A 12,584-nucleotide genomic window follows, 5' to 3' on the forward strand; every position below is an offset into this window, starting at 1 on the left:
GTGTAGGTGTCTTGCAACATGTTTTGTGCATGTGTATTGCATTTCTCTCCTGTTCGTCTGTGCTTTTGACTGTGTCTTGTGTCTGTCCTTCCCAGGGTACTTTGCCTGTTGTGTGGTCAACACTGACCCCCAACACACAGAAGCCAACACCAGTGTGGAAGTTGACAATTCCCATCAACTGATTTACCACACATCCCTGGACTTCCATTCTCCAACACATTGAGAGCCTGTGTCCACTGTTACGTAGAATTACCGTGCAACTATTGTGGAATAAACGTGTCGCTGATGTGTAATGAACCTGTGCTACGCTTTCTCATGTGTGTTGTCTGTCTTCCCACATCTGAGTGACATCTGCTTACCTCACCTGTGGACTTGTTACCACTGACTGGGGTTGGGGTTGTGTCTGTGCATGCCAATGCGTTTCAGGTCAACATCATTGTGTGTGATGAGTAACATGGCCATGGTGAGTATGTTTTGTGTTTCCATAGTAGTGTGTCTCTCTCACATGTGTCAACTCACCGTGACTCACCTTACGTTGGTCACATTGTTGCAGTATTTGGCATGCACTGTGTTGTGTAGCAGATCAACATCTCCCTGAACATGACAAGTTGGAATCACAACAGAGGCAAGTATGGTGTACTGGTGGGTTTATTTACAAACATGTGTGAGGGAAGTGCACAGGATGGTGGGTGCTGTACATTGGTTTGGGAAACCAAAGTTCACATTGGAGTTGGAAGTGCTGGTAGATGAAATGTCCAGAGTAAAGTCCACAGTCATCTGCTACATTGGCCCAACATGAACCCTCCATGTCATGTGAGCGAGTTGTGTGCGATTGGACAAGGTGAACGGGTTGCGCCCAAAGTACATTGTCCAGAACAGGTTTAGAGGCCCTGGGGGATGTGCTAGTTCATCTGCCTCTCACATGTCCTTCTTCGGACAACCCCTCTTCTTCCGGGGGGGGGATCCTCATGTGCAGGCCACTGCGGTGCTGGGGACTCTCCGCCAGAGTCCTCCTCCCTCCCTGTGGCACTGGCAAATGGTGTTGCGACAGATGTTGTGGCCACACAGGGGGGTGTGGACAGGTTGGTGTTGATCTGGTGGAGGCATTGGAGTATGTCCTGATGCACCGCAGTAATGTCATCCCACTTGGCCTCCATGCGGGCATGGTGGGCGACCTGCTCGTGTTGCATGTCCTTGAGGATCCCCACTACCTGGCCAAATCCTCCGGTGCTATCCTGGTACACATCTAAGATGCATGCCAGGTGGGGGTCATCATGCAGTCCAGACCCCTCTGCAAGGCGTGCCCTGTGCCTCCCACCCCTCCCAGCACCCCTCTTCACACAGGCAGGACCAGCGGCGGGACGTACAGGTGACACTGGGACCCCTTGGGTGGTATTGCTGGTGGTGTTTGCTGTAGCTTCTGGGGGGTCCTGTGTCCCTGTGCTGTGGGTGTTGATTGGCCTTGGTCTGTCCGTGTTGGTGGGGGTGCCCTGTTGGTGTCCAGATGCTGGAGGCGTGGGTACAGGGGGTGCAGATGTTGATGCTGCTGGTGCTGCATGATGGCTCACACCGAAGGGGCCAGGTTAGTCGTCGTCATCTGAAGAAGACAGAGAGAGAGTCAGACCAGAGAGCTCAGTGTCTGCCAGAGTCTGGGACTGGGTATCCTCATCATTTGGTGCTGGGTGCCCAGCACAACCTGTGTTTGGAAGAGACACACAATGTGAGTTATGTTTCTACATGCATCGATGGTTCACAAACATGACATTTTCTACTTTTCGAACAGATGCCTGCATGTACACTGCTTTTTCCCTGTTTGTCACGTACATAGTTTGATATTGTTGTTGGCCATTTCCCAGCATGGCCTTGTGCTCCCCACGACAGAGCCCAGTGTCAGACATCTTGTCACTCCCTTCCCACTCCCTGTGAGGTGAGTATGGTTCAGTGTGAGCTTGCTGGACCACGTGGGTGGGTGTAGATTGTCTGTGACTGCGACTCCCATCATACTCTTGGCTACACCCCCTTCCCAGCATGCCCATACTTCCTCCCGCTTGACTCTGCTTCCCTGTGAGGGGGTGTGACAGCACTGGCAAGATGGCTGACTGTGTAGTCCTGGTGTTTGTTGTTGGCCATTTCCCAGCATGGCCTTGTGCTCCCCACGACACAGCCCAGTGTCAGACATCTTGTTTGTCCCTTCCCACTCCCTGTGAGGCGAGTATGGTTCAGTGTGAGCTTGCTGGGCCATGTGGGTGGGTGTAGATTGTCTGTGACTGCGACTCCCATCATACTCTTGGCTACACCCCCTTCCCAGCATGCCCATACTTCCTCCCTCTTGACTCTGCTTCCCTGTGAGGGGATGTGACAGCAATGGCAAGATGGCTGACTGTGTAGTCCTGGTGTTTGTTGTTGGCCATTTCCCAGCATGACCTTGTGCTCCCCACGACAGAGCCCAGTGTCAGACATCTTGTCAGTCCCTTCCCACTCCCTGTGAGGCGAGTATGGTTCAGTGTGAGCTTGCTGGGCCATGTGGGTGGGTGTAGATTGTCTGTGACTGCGACTCCCATCATACTCTTGGCTACACCCCCTTCCCAGCATGCCCATACTTCCTCCCTCTTGACTCTGCTTCCCTGTGAGGGGATGTGACAGCAGTGGCAAGATGGCTGACTGTGAAATCCTGGTGTTTGTTTGGCTACAATTCCAAAGTGAGCCCCTGTGCTTCACACAGCAGCACCCAGTACAGGGTACCTTTTGCTGATATTTCAATGAGATGTGTGTCAATGCATTGTACCCGGTGAGTTGTGTGGAGTTTGTGTTGAGGGGGGGGGTGTCTCCACATGCTGGCAAGTATGGTCAGAGCTGTCAGTCTTCCTTCCCATCATGAAACGTGCTTCCATTGTAGGGCGTGCAAGTTGTCTTTCAGGATGTCAGTCAGTGGTATCCTGCTTCTGATTTGCACACAACCCCTAGCAGGGCCTTGTGCTCCCCACAGCAGGACCCAGTGGCAGCCATCTTGTCAGTCATTTTCCACTCCCTGTGATGTGGGCATGTTTCAGAGAGGTCTTGATGGGCCAATCAGGAGGGGAAGCATTATCTGTGACTACAGGCCCCATCATGCTTTTGGTTACACTCACTTCACCTGCATCCCCACTATTCCTTCCTGACAGTCAGCTGCACTGTGAGGTGGTGTGTTTGTGGTGGCAAACTGTCTGGCAGGGTCTATTTGGCTTTGTGCCACTTGTTTGCTCTATTTGTTTGTAGGTTGGTGCATGTCATGACACAGTTCCAAGTCACTATGAGATGGCAGGTATTGTGTTTGTCTGACTGGCATACACATCGTGGTATGATTATCTATTGGTTAGTGTAGCTTTGCTTACGGTGCATGGTTTCACTGTCCCCTTGCCACACAATCTTGGGTATGTGGTTTGTGTACTCACCAGGCTCTGGGATGTCTGTTAGGCCATGGACGCTCTCTGTTGGTAGGATGTCCTGCACCTTCTCCTCCCAGGTCCTGAAGTAGACTGGTTTGGCAGGAGGGCCACCGCCGGTGCACTGACTCAGGGCGTGATCTTTTTCGATGAGTTTCTTGACCCTCCTGCGCACGTCATACCACCTGTTCTGGATATCGTCCTTTGTGCGCCTTGCCGGTGCTTGAGCGTTCACCTTGTCCACAATCCTCACCCACATCTTGGTTTTCTGTCAGATGGGGGTCCTTTGGACCAATGTACCAAACAAATGTGGCTCTACTCTGATGATCTCGTCGACGAGCACTTCTAACTCACTATCTGTGAACTTTGGATTCTCCTTTGGGGGCATGGTGATGGGTGGTGGTGGTGAGGATATGTGTGTGAGGGTGCAAGTGAGGGTGGTTTTGTGTTAGTTTTGCTGGGTGTATGTGTGTGTGCTTTTGTATTATGTGCTGAAGGTGTGTGAGTTGCGTGATGGGTGAGCTGTGAGTGCGTCTGTGGTTGCTGTGTAATGGTGTTTGCTGCTGGCTGTGTCTCCTGTTTGCAAGGGATGATGGTAGTGATTGTAGTCCTTTATGTAGTTGGAGTTGTGGGTGTGTCTTTGTCCCAGTTTTTTTTATTTGATATTTATTGGCTTTGTCATTGCTTGTTTGGTCCTTTTTTTGTCTTTTATCCTTTGGGTTTTGTAGGCATGAAGGAGACGTTCATCTGACGGAAATGGACGCTGATGTTGGCTCATGCGGGCTTCTCCGCCTCGTTCATGCTGCCTATCTTCTGTATTTCATACGCGTCGGTCGTGAAGGTCTCTATTGCTTGTGGGCCCGGTTGTCTGTACGTGTCGTGCGGCTTGGTCTCCGTGCGAGTCGGTCTGGTTTTACACGCATTGCATCGTACTGCGTGGATCGGACATCGCGGGTACGGATCGGTCGGGTTCATTCTGGGTTCGTGTCAGTCGGTGAAATTTGCGTCGGTTTTCCGGCCGGATCACTATTTTCCCTACGGCTCGGTCGTGCGGCTTATATTCCGTACGTGTCGGTTGTAATTCACATGCGTTGCATCGTACTGCACGGGTCGTACGGCGCTGGTCCGTGTCGGTCGGTATCTGGTTCGGGTCCGTGGCGGTCGGTTCGTTTTGCGGCCGGAATCGGCCCCTCAGTGTTGACTTTTGGAGAAATCTCCACAGGCACTGATTAAAATGATAGTAGCATCCTTGTATAGCTGTATGGGGGTATGTTTTTAAAATTGCATTAATCATGGCTACTTCAAAATCCATTATTATTTTATGTGGTAAGTAATTTGGATTTTCTGTTTTTATTTTGTTGAGAATTTCTAGATAGGTACTTTGAGTTTTATTTGGGAGTAAGCAGTAGATGAAGGGAATATTAGTATTTTGGTATAGAGCATGTACTGTGTACAGTTGATAACATGCCTTTGGACATATTTTAAATGTGCCATCTATCATCCAGGCATTGCATTGTTGGAGTTTTGTTAAGTTATTTGCAGTGGCAAACATTATTATACATTTTTCACTGTTGTTATTGTCAAAGAAAATAAATGGCTCTTTGTTATGGGTAATGCTTAGTTCTGGTGGGATGTTTACTTCTTGTAAAGTTTCAGGGATAGGTATGGTTTCTTTTTTTGTATAATTAAAAAATTTTTAAAGCATCAATGGATGGTAATTGTCCAGATGCATGTTGGGGTATTTGCAGTAGCTGTTCTTTTAATATTTCACTAATGGGTTTGTCTGTGCTACTGCTTGCTTCTTTGATATTTTCTAAAGCTCCTCTAATTTCAATTTCAGTAATATTTGGGGGGTGGTTGTGCTCATTGACAGATAATACAGTAGTTTCTTGAGTTATGGCTCTTCCGTAGCATTTGTTAGCATAGTATTTGCTACATTTCCAGAAGACTTTTAAATCTTTCTGCTTTTCTTGCGTATATACATAACCCATGTAACATAGGATCATTTTTCCCTTTTGTGATCGTATGAATTCTGCACCTTCAGTCATGGTGGTGTGTTTAGTGCTAAAGAAAATGTAGATATAATTAAGTTAATATAATGCAGTGAAAAATATACATTTGTTGATATATACTTACAATGTTGATTTAGATGTTGAAAAGATTTTTCTTTTGCCGTTTGGTGGCTGTTATTTTTGGTATGGAGAAGGTATAGCTGTTGATATAATAAAATAAATGTTAAGATATTTTCAAGCATTTGTTTTAGGTGATAGGGAAATTGGGAAAGGGTTTGTTTTAATTAAGTACATTATCTTTTTTCTTTAAAGTTCTTATTTTATATACTTACTTTTTGATTAGCTTTATTTTCTTAGTTGTTGTAGATAATTATTGTTGTGGCTGCAAGAGTCTGTAGTAGAGACATAAATAAATGAAAGTATATTTTAGTTTATTCAAATTTAGTAGCATTTTTTAGAACTTTTTAGCACTATTAATGTTTTACAAAAGATTAATTACTTACTTTTTGATTAGCTGTATTTCTTTACTTATAGATAAATATTCTTGTGGTTGCAAGTATCTGTAGTGGAGATATAAATAAATGAAAGTATATTTTAGTTTAATATAATTTAGATGCATTTTTTAGAACTTTTTAGCACTATTAAAGTTTTACAAAAAATTATTTACTTGCTCGTTTTTGTTAAAAGTTTTATTTCAATAGTGTATCTTGTTATCAGGAAATAATCTGGTAGCGTTTCTTGTAGTGTTGAAGTGGAAAAGATTAAATATTTTTTGGGCTTTTATGCTGTTGTGTTAATTAGTTAGTTTCTGTCATTGGTCCTTCTTGTTACTGCTAGATTTTGATTTGTTATTGTGTTCAGTTTGAATTTTTTCTTCGTGGAGTTTCCATATATGGAAGATGCTAATTAATTAGTAGTAATTTATTTTAAGTATATTTCATTGTTTATATATTATTTATAATGAATTAAATGTTATATATTTTGTTGTTTATTTTGTAAAGTATTGATTTATAAGTGTTATTAGTAAATATTATATATTTTGGTGTTAACCCCTTCAGCGCTGCGCGGATTCCCCCGCGGTGCTGAAGGGTTCGAGCGCGGGCGGGGCCATGACGGAACGGTTCCGTCATGAGCACAGCTCAACCGATGCTCATGACGGAACCGTTCCGTCATGAGCATGGAAGGGGTTAATGTGTTTATAAAATATCTATTTATAAATTGTATTGTGTATGTTTAAGTTGTTAAAAAGTATGTTTTCTATGAATTTATATGTCATAAAGTGTTTTATATTTAATCGATATTATTATTGGATCGATATTGTTGGCTGTCTATATTTTTATTTTCGATATTATGGTTATTTTTTATTAATTGTATGAATTTCGATATTTTTATTTTCAATATTTTGTTATTCGATAATGTTAGAAACAATATTTTTTTTAGTCGATATAGTGGGTTCGATATTTTAGTATTTTTTTAATTAAGTATTGCTGGTCGATATTGTAGTTTTCTATATTTTGGCGTCGATATTTTGTGTAGTCGATATTTTGTCTCTCGATATTAAGTCACTGATCCTCCCACGTGATGCACAAATGTATGCCAAACACAGGCTCCACTACATTTTTTTTTTGTTCTTTGCTATTCTTATTCTTCCTGAGTGTACAGAGTACAGTACACCAGGAAAGCCCTGGCCTTGTTGTCAAAGTCTCATAAATGGCTGCAATGTTTTTCACTGAGTTACTAAAATTTTATATTTGTGACCGCCACTACACAAGAAGTTATATATTATATTAGTTTAATTGTAATATCTTTTGACTGATGTTCTTCTGGCTTTTTTGCTTTTAGGTGCATAAAAGACTGAGGAGGAGGTGTGTCATCATCGCCCGTTGTGCTGTCAGACAGACGTCCTGCTGCTGTACATGGTGTGACGTGTGAGTGACCTGACCAGACATCTCTGCAACTTGTGCAACTGAGTGCTGCTGACATCTGAATAAGATGGGCCCAAAGAAAGAGGTAGCAGGTCCTCCAGTACCAAGAAAGTTACTATTGAGAAGAAGGAAACGAAGAAGGAAGTGACACTTAAGTCTGGTGTGCCGCCCAAAATGTTTTTGGGGAAACCGAAAATGACGCCAGCTGCAGCTGTGTCTGGGGGGCAAGCTGGGGCCAGCACCTCCGCATCAGTGGCCCCAACCCACCAACCCAGGCCCAAGCACATGAGTGTGGAAGAGGTAGCCAGCCTTATGGTGGAAAGCAGTGATGCTGAGCTTGAGCTAAACTTATCGCTATCTCAAAGTACTACCCAATCAACGCAGGAGGAAACACAGAAGATAAGTGCTCAACAACAACAGCCGCAACCACCACCCGCAGTAGTAGTTGTTGTTCCTCCCGAAGTAAGGGCAGTTCAGGAAATTGAGCCTCATGCAGAGGAAGAAGAGGAAGCCACTCATTCAGAAGTTCCATTGTCTTCCAAATCCCCACCAAGGAAAAGGAGGGTTAGTCCAAGTTCTTCGCCTAGCCCCCCTTCTGATGATATAGATGCCACTTGGAAGCCACAAACTGAGTCTGAGAGGGAGACACGTCCCAAGACCAGGCTAGGACAAAGGAAGGTTCCAGAAAGCCTTACACTTATGGAGGTTGATGTAGAACAGCAGGATGATGATGATAATGAGCCAGTCATCACGAACATCACTCCCGGCCCCGAGGAGATGGAGACCAACATTATTACTCTATCCAAAATCGCTGCGAGGGATGTAGCACGCATACCTCCGACACAGGTAACATCAACACGACCTACAGCTTCCATATTTGCATTAACAAACGCCCGTCAGCGACTTACATCCAGCACAACCACCACCTCAGTAGAAGTATGTAGTGGTACAGCAGAGTCAAATTCAAAGCACACCCTCCAGTTCATCCGGCATTGGAAGTGGCACCTCCAGCAGGAGGCAAAAGTTACGCTCCCCAGTTTGGGACTTCTTTACGGTTAGTGAAAAGGAGGAGAACATTGCTATATGCTCCGTTTTTAATACCTCTGTTAGTTGGGGTAAGCTTGGTACAAACTATGGTACCGGAGGCCAAATAACCCATCTGAAAAAACACCACTTGATCAACTGGGAGGACCACCTTCGCGGCATAAAAACTGCAACCATTTGTGTTGGTGGGGATAAACACGTAGAAGAAGAAGATCCGATCATGGTGGGAGAGGAAGGATAGGGAGACATTCTCTCTGGTAGCGGTACACAAAGTAGCCCTGTCCCCAGCAGTGTAGTGTTATCGTCGACCACATCTTCAGCAACATCTCAGTGGCGTAAGAGTCAGTCTGAGACAGCAACGAGTACCACAATGAAAAAAAGTACATTGTTGAGCCTAAGAGGATGGAAAACCATGCAGCCCACCATTATCAGCATGTTTAGGCTGGTGGAGGGGCAGTACGAAGGCAACCACCCAATAGCACGTTTGTACAATGCGAAGCTGGCTAAAATGTTAGCACTGGACCTTCTCCCTTTTTCTTTTGTTGACGGGGTGGGTTTTCTGGAATTTGTGACAGCCATCTGCCCAAAATGGCAGGTTCCCAGTCGCTACTATTTGTGGTTCCAGCACTGCATCACGACGTGCTGGAATTGCTTGGAAACGCCTTGAAGCAGAGTGCTGTTCATAGTATCCACCTGACAACAGACATGTGGACCAGTTGCCAAGCCACTGATTACATGTGCATAACTGCACACTGGATCTCTTTCGTGGGGGTTAGAGAACAGATATCTGCTGATGTTGATGCTGCTGAGATTTTTGATGCCACTCGCAAACGTGCAACTGTAGCCATGTTTGCCATGGAGAAATCTCATACTGCTGCAAACATTTTGGATGAGTTTAACAGCAAGGTCTTTGAGTGGCTGCACCGAAGAAGGCTTAACATTGGCTTTGTTGCCACGGACAATAGCAGTAATGTATTTAGGGCCATGAAAGATGGTGGCTATTTCAGGGTCCCGTGTTTGGCACACTGCATTAACATTGCTGTTCAAGCCTTTCTGAAAAATTAATACAAAGTCAGCAACTTACTGGTAACCTGCAGAAGAATATGCACACATTTCAGCCATTCTTTTAAAGCCCGGAAGTAGCTGAAGGTCATTCAACGTGAGCATAAAATGCCAGTCAAAGCATTCATCCAGGAGGTGCCAACACGTTGGAATTCAACTTATTACATGCTTGATCGTCTGTTTGAGCAGTACATACCACTCAATGCTTATGTCATGCGAAGATTAGGGGATCCTACTGTGAGAGGCATGACCGTTGAGATGGGTCAATGGGACCTTGTTAAATGCCTGACAAAGATGTTACTTCCTTTTGAGGTCTTCAAACGTGAAGTCAGCAGGGAGGACTATACTATGTGCCAAGCTATCCCATTCTTGCACATGCTAGAGCAACAGCTGAAGGAGGTGTTTGAAACGTACGCAGGTGTGGATGACAAACAAGACGCACATTATTTGGTAGAATCCTTAGCTGTTTGCTTATCTGAAAATACAAGGATTCAAAATAACATTGTGTCACATCCACATTACATTACTGCCGCAATTTTGGATCCACGGTAGAAAGTATTTCTGAACAGTAAGGCAGTAATTCCTTTTTCAGAAGTGGATGTTGCCAAGTACAAAACTTTGATAGCTGAGCAAGCCATTGACTTTGAAAACGAATGGCTGGTAATTAGAGGCCCCTCGCCCCAGCCCAGAACAAGTACTCCAGGGCAGATTCCAGAGTCAAGTTCTACTTCAGAGCCTGAGGGCAGTGCGTTTGCCTCCCAGCAGTCACCGACACCAACACTACCAATAACATCAACAGCAAGAACAGGATCATCCACACTACAATCAGCAACTGATTGGTTTCTACGGCAGGGGTATGGTAAGTCCAGAGCTGATGCAAAGGCAAAAGAGGCCGAGCACATCGGAACATCCCTGAGCATTGAGCGGATGGTCCAGGCGTATCTGGATGACCCAACAGAGGTCTTCATGGATGGAAATCCATTGGTGTATTGGTATGGGAAAAGAAGCCAATGAACAGTGCTCAGCAGGCTGGTGATAAAATATCTGGCTTCCCCTGTCGGAAGTGTCTCTTCTGAGCATGTTTTCAGTGCTGCTGGTGCCATTGTAACAGTGAAAAGGACCAGTCTCCCTCCCAAAAGCGTGGAGAGGTTAACTATGATCAAAATGAATCAGCACTTTATACCACCGGACTACAAAATACGTGAATCACAGCAGGAAGAGGAGAGCGACTTTGATGACATAAGTAGTGGGTTACATGACCTACTTCTGTCCGAACCACCAGTGTTTGAGGACGAGCTCCTCTTCCCTGACAACTAGGCTTTCAAATTGTTACTTTCTACCTTCCTTTATTTCTGTGTGTATCTGTCTTTTTCTGCTTCAAATCAAATCACAACAAATGAATTCATCACCACCGTCTTCTCTTTTTATTTCCCTATTGGAGTTGCACCTCTGTGCATTTTACTGCCCACTCCTCAGAGTCCTGCTCCATCTTCCTGACTCGCCCTAAATACATTTCCCTCAAGCCAGACATTGGATGGAGAATAGTACAGGAAAAATTGTTGCCTCTAACAGTCCCTCCAGAAGAAGTGGAACGTGACTATAGGTATCCTCCTTTTGTTTCCAAGCCGAAACTCGTCCCTGTCAGAAATAGGCTACCGCCTCGGCAGGCATAAAAGCTCATCAATGTCAGAACAGAAGGTACTTGGCAGAGAAAGACAAGAGACTCTTTGAAGAAACTTGCAGACATGTCACATTTCTGCAAAATCAAATCAATTGAACAATGACCGCTACCCAGGCCGCGGCCCATCCCACAGCACTGACCATGATGATGTGAACCAACTTCAACTGCAACAAAGAAGTGCCACAGATGAGTAAGAAAACCGAAACAGCGACTAACACTCAAAATGAATGTGGAGTAATAATGAGGCCACTGGCTCGGTAAAAAAACACACACCTGTCAGAAAGAACTAGACATCTGACAGCAAAAGAGAAGAGCAAGACAGGTAATGTACTAATGTTGGCAATGCATGCGTTGTATGCCGACTGATTGCCGAGTGATTGCTGTTTTTTGTGTTGATGTTGATGACGTTGTGCATGAAGTCGAACTGTACTAGTAATTAATCTACCAACCAAAAGTGACTCAAGTGACAGTAAATGTTTCCCTTCTTGTTGTTTATTAACCAAATTGTACTCCTACTACTACTGAAGGCCAATATCTGTTGCAATTTTTAATATGTAATATGGACTTAGGGGCCGATTCCGATCCGGGTTGGAAAGCACTCCGACCGAGCCGGATCCGGAGTGTTTTCCGACCGAGCCGGAGTCCTGCAGACCCACCGAGCGAGTACGATGCGGCCGTATGCTGTCGGACTCGGTTCAGTCGGACTCCCATAAAAGTCAATGGGAGCCGGTCGTATGACGCGTACATGGGCTCCCATTGACTGAATGGATACGTCACGGACAAGTGCACCCCCTACAGTAAGTAAGCGTCGGTGCCATCCGCACCATACATGCCTGTGTTCGGGAGACCGATGGGTCTCCCCCTGTGTCCGAGTCGTAGAGCTGCGGGTGACAGGGGGTCCGACGCGGACCCCCAAAGACAACCACCCGGACGATTTGCGAGCCGGACACTCCGGCTCGCACAGGCTGTCCGACGCGTGCATCGTACTGGCTCAGTCGTGAATCGCATCCATTGCACGCCACGGTTAGCTTACGACAGAGACGTACGGAGCGGTTCAGACCCGGAAATGAGTCGGTCGGTGAATTTCATGTAGCTCGCATCGTACTTGCTCGCACGTACAGCTGTACGAGTCGGGCAGAAAACATGCGTACGGCGCTAGTTTTTCTGGCTGGATCGCGTTCTGTGCCCTTCCGACCCGGATCGGAATCGGCCCCATTGTCGGAGTCGTACTCGGTATACTACAGACTGAGTTGGAGTTGGCCAACACGTACAACAACACCATGATGATGAGTCATGACCATACTATCGTCGCACTTTCGCAGTCAGTTGGATCGGAGATGATTGATGGAATAACTGTGGGCATTTCAAATCAAGTGGCATAAAACGGTAAATAAGTCAACAACCACAGCAGACCTACATGTCCGTGTAGTGGTGGAGT

The sequence above is a fragment of the Triturus cristatus genome, chromosome 1_1 (assembly GCF_964204655.1).
Source record: "Triturus cristatus chromosome 1_1, aTriCri1.1, whole genome shotgun sequence".
In the NCBI taxonomy this organism is placed as follows: Eukaryota; Metazoa; Chordata; class Amphibia; order Caudata; family Salamandridae; genus Triturus; species Triturus cristatus.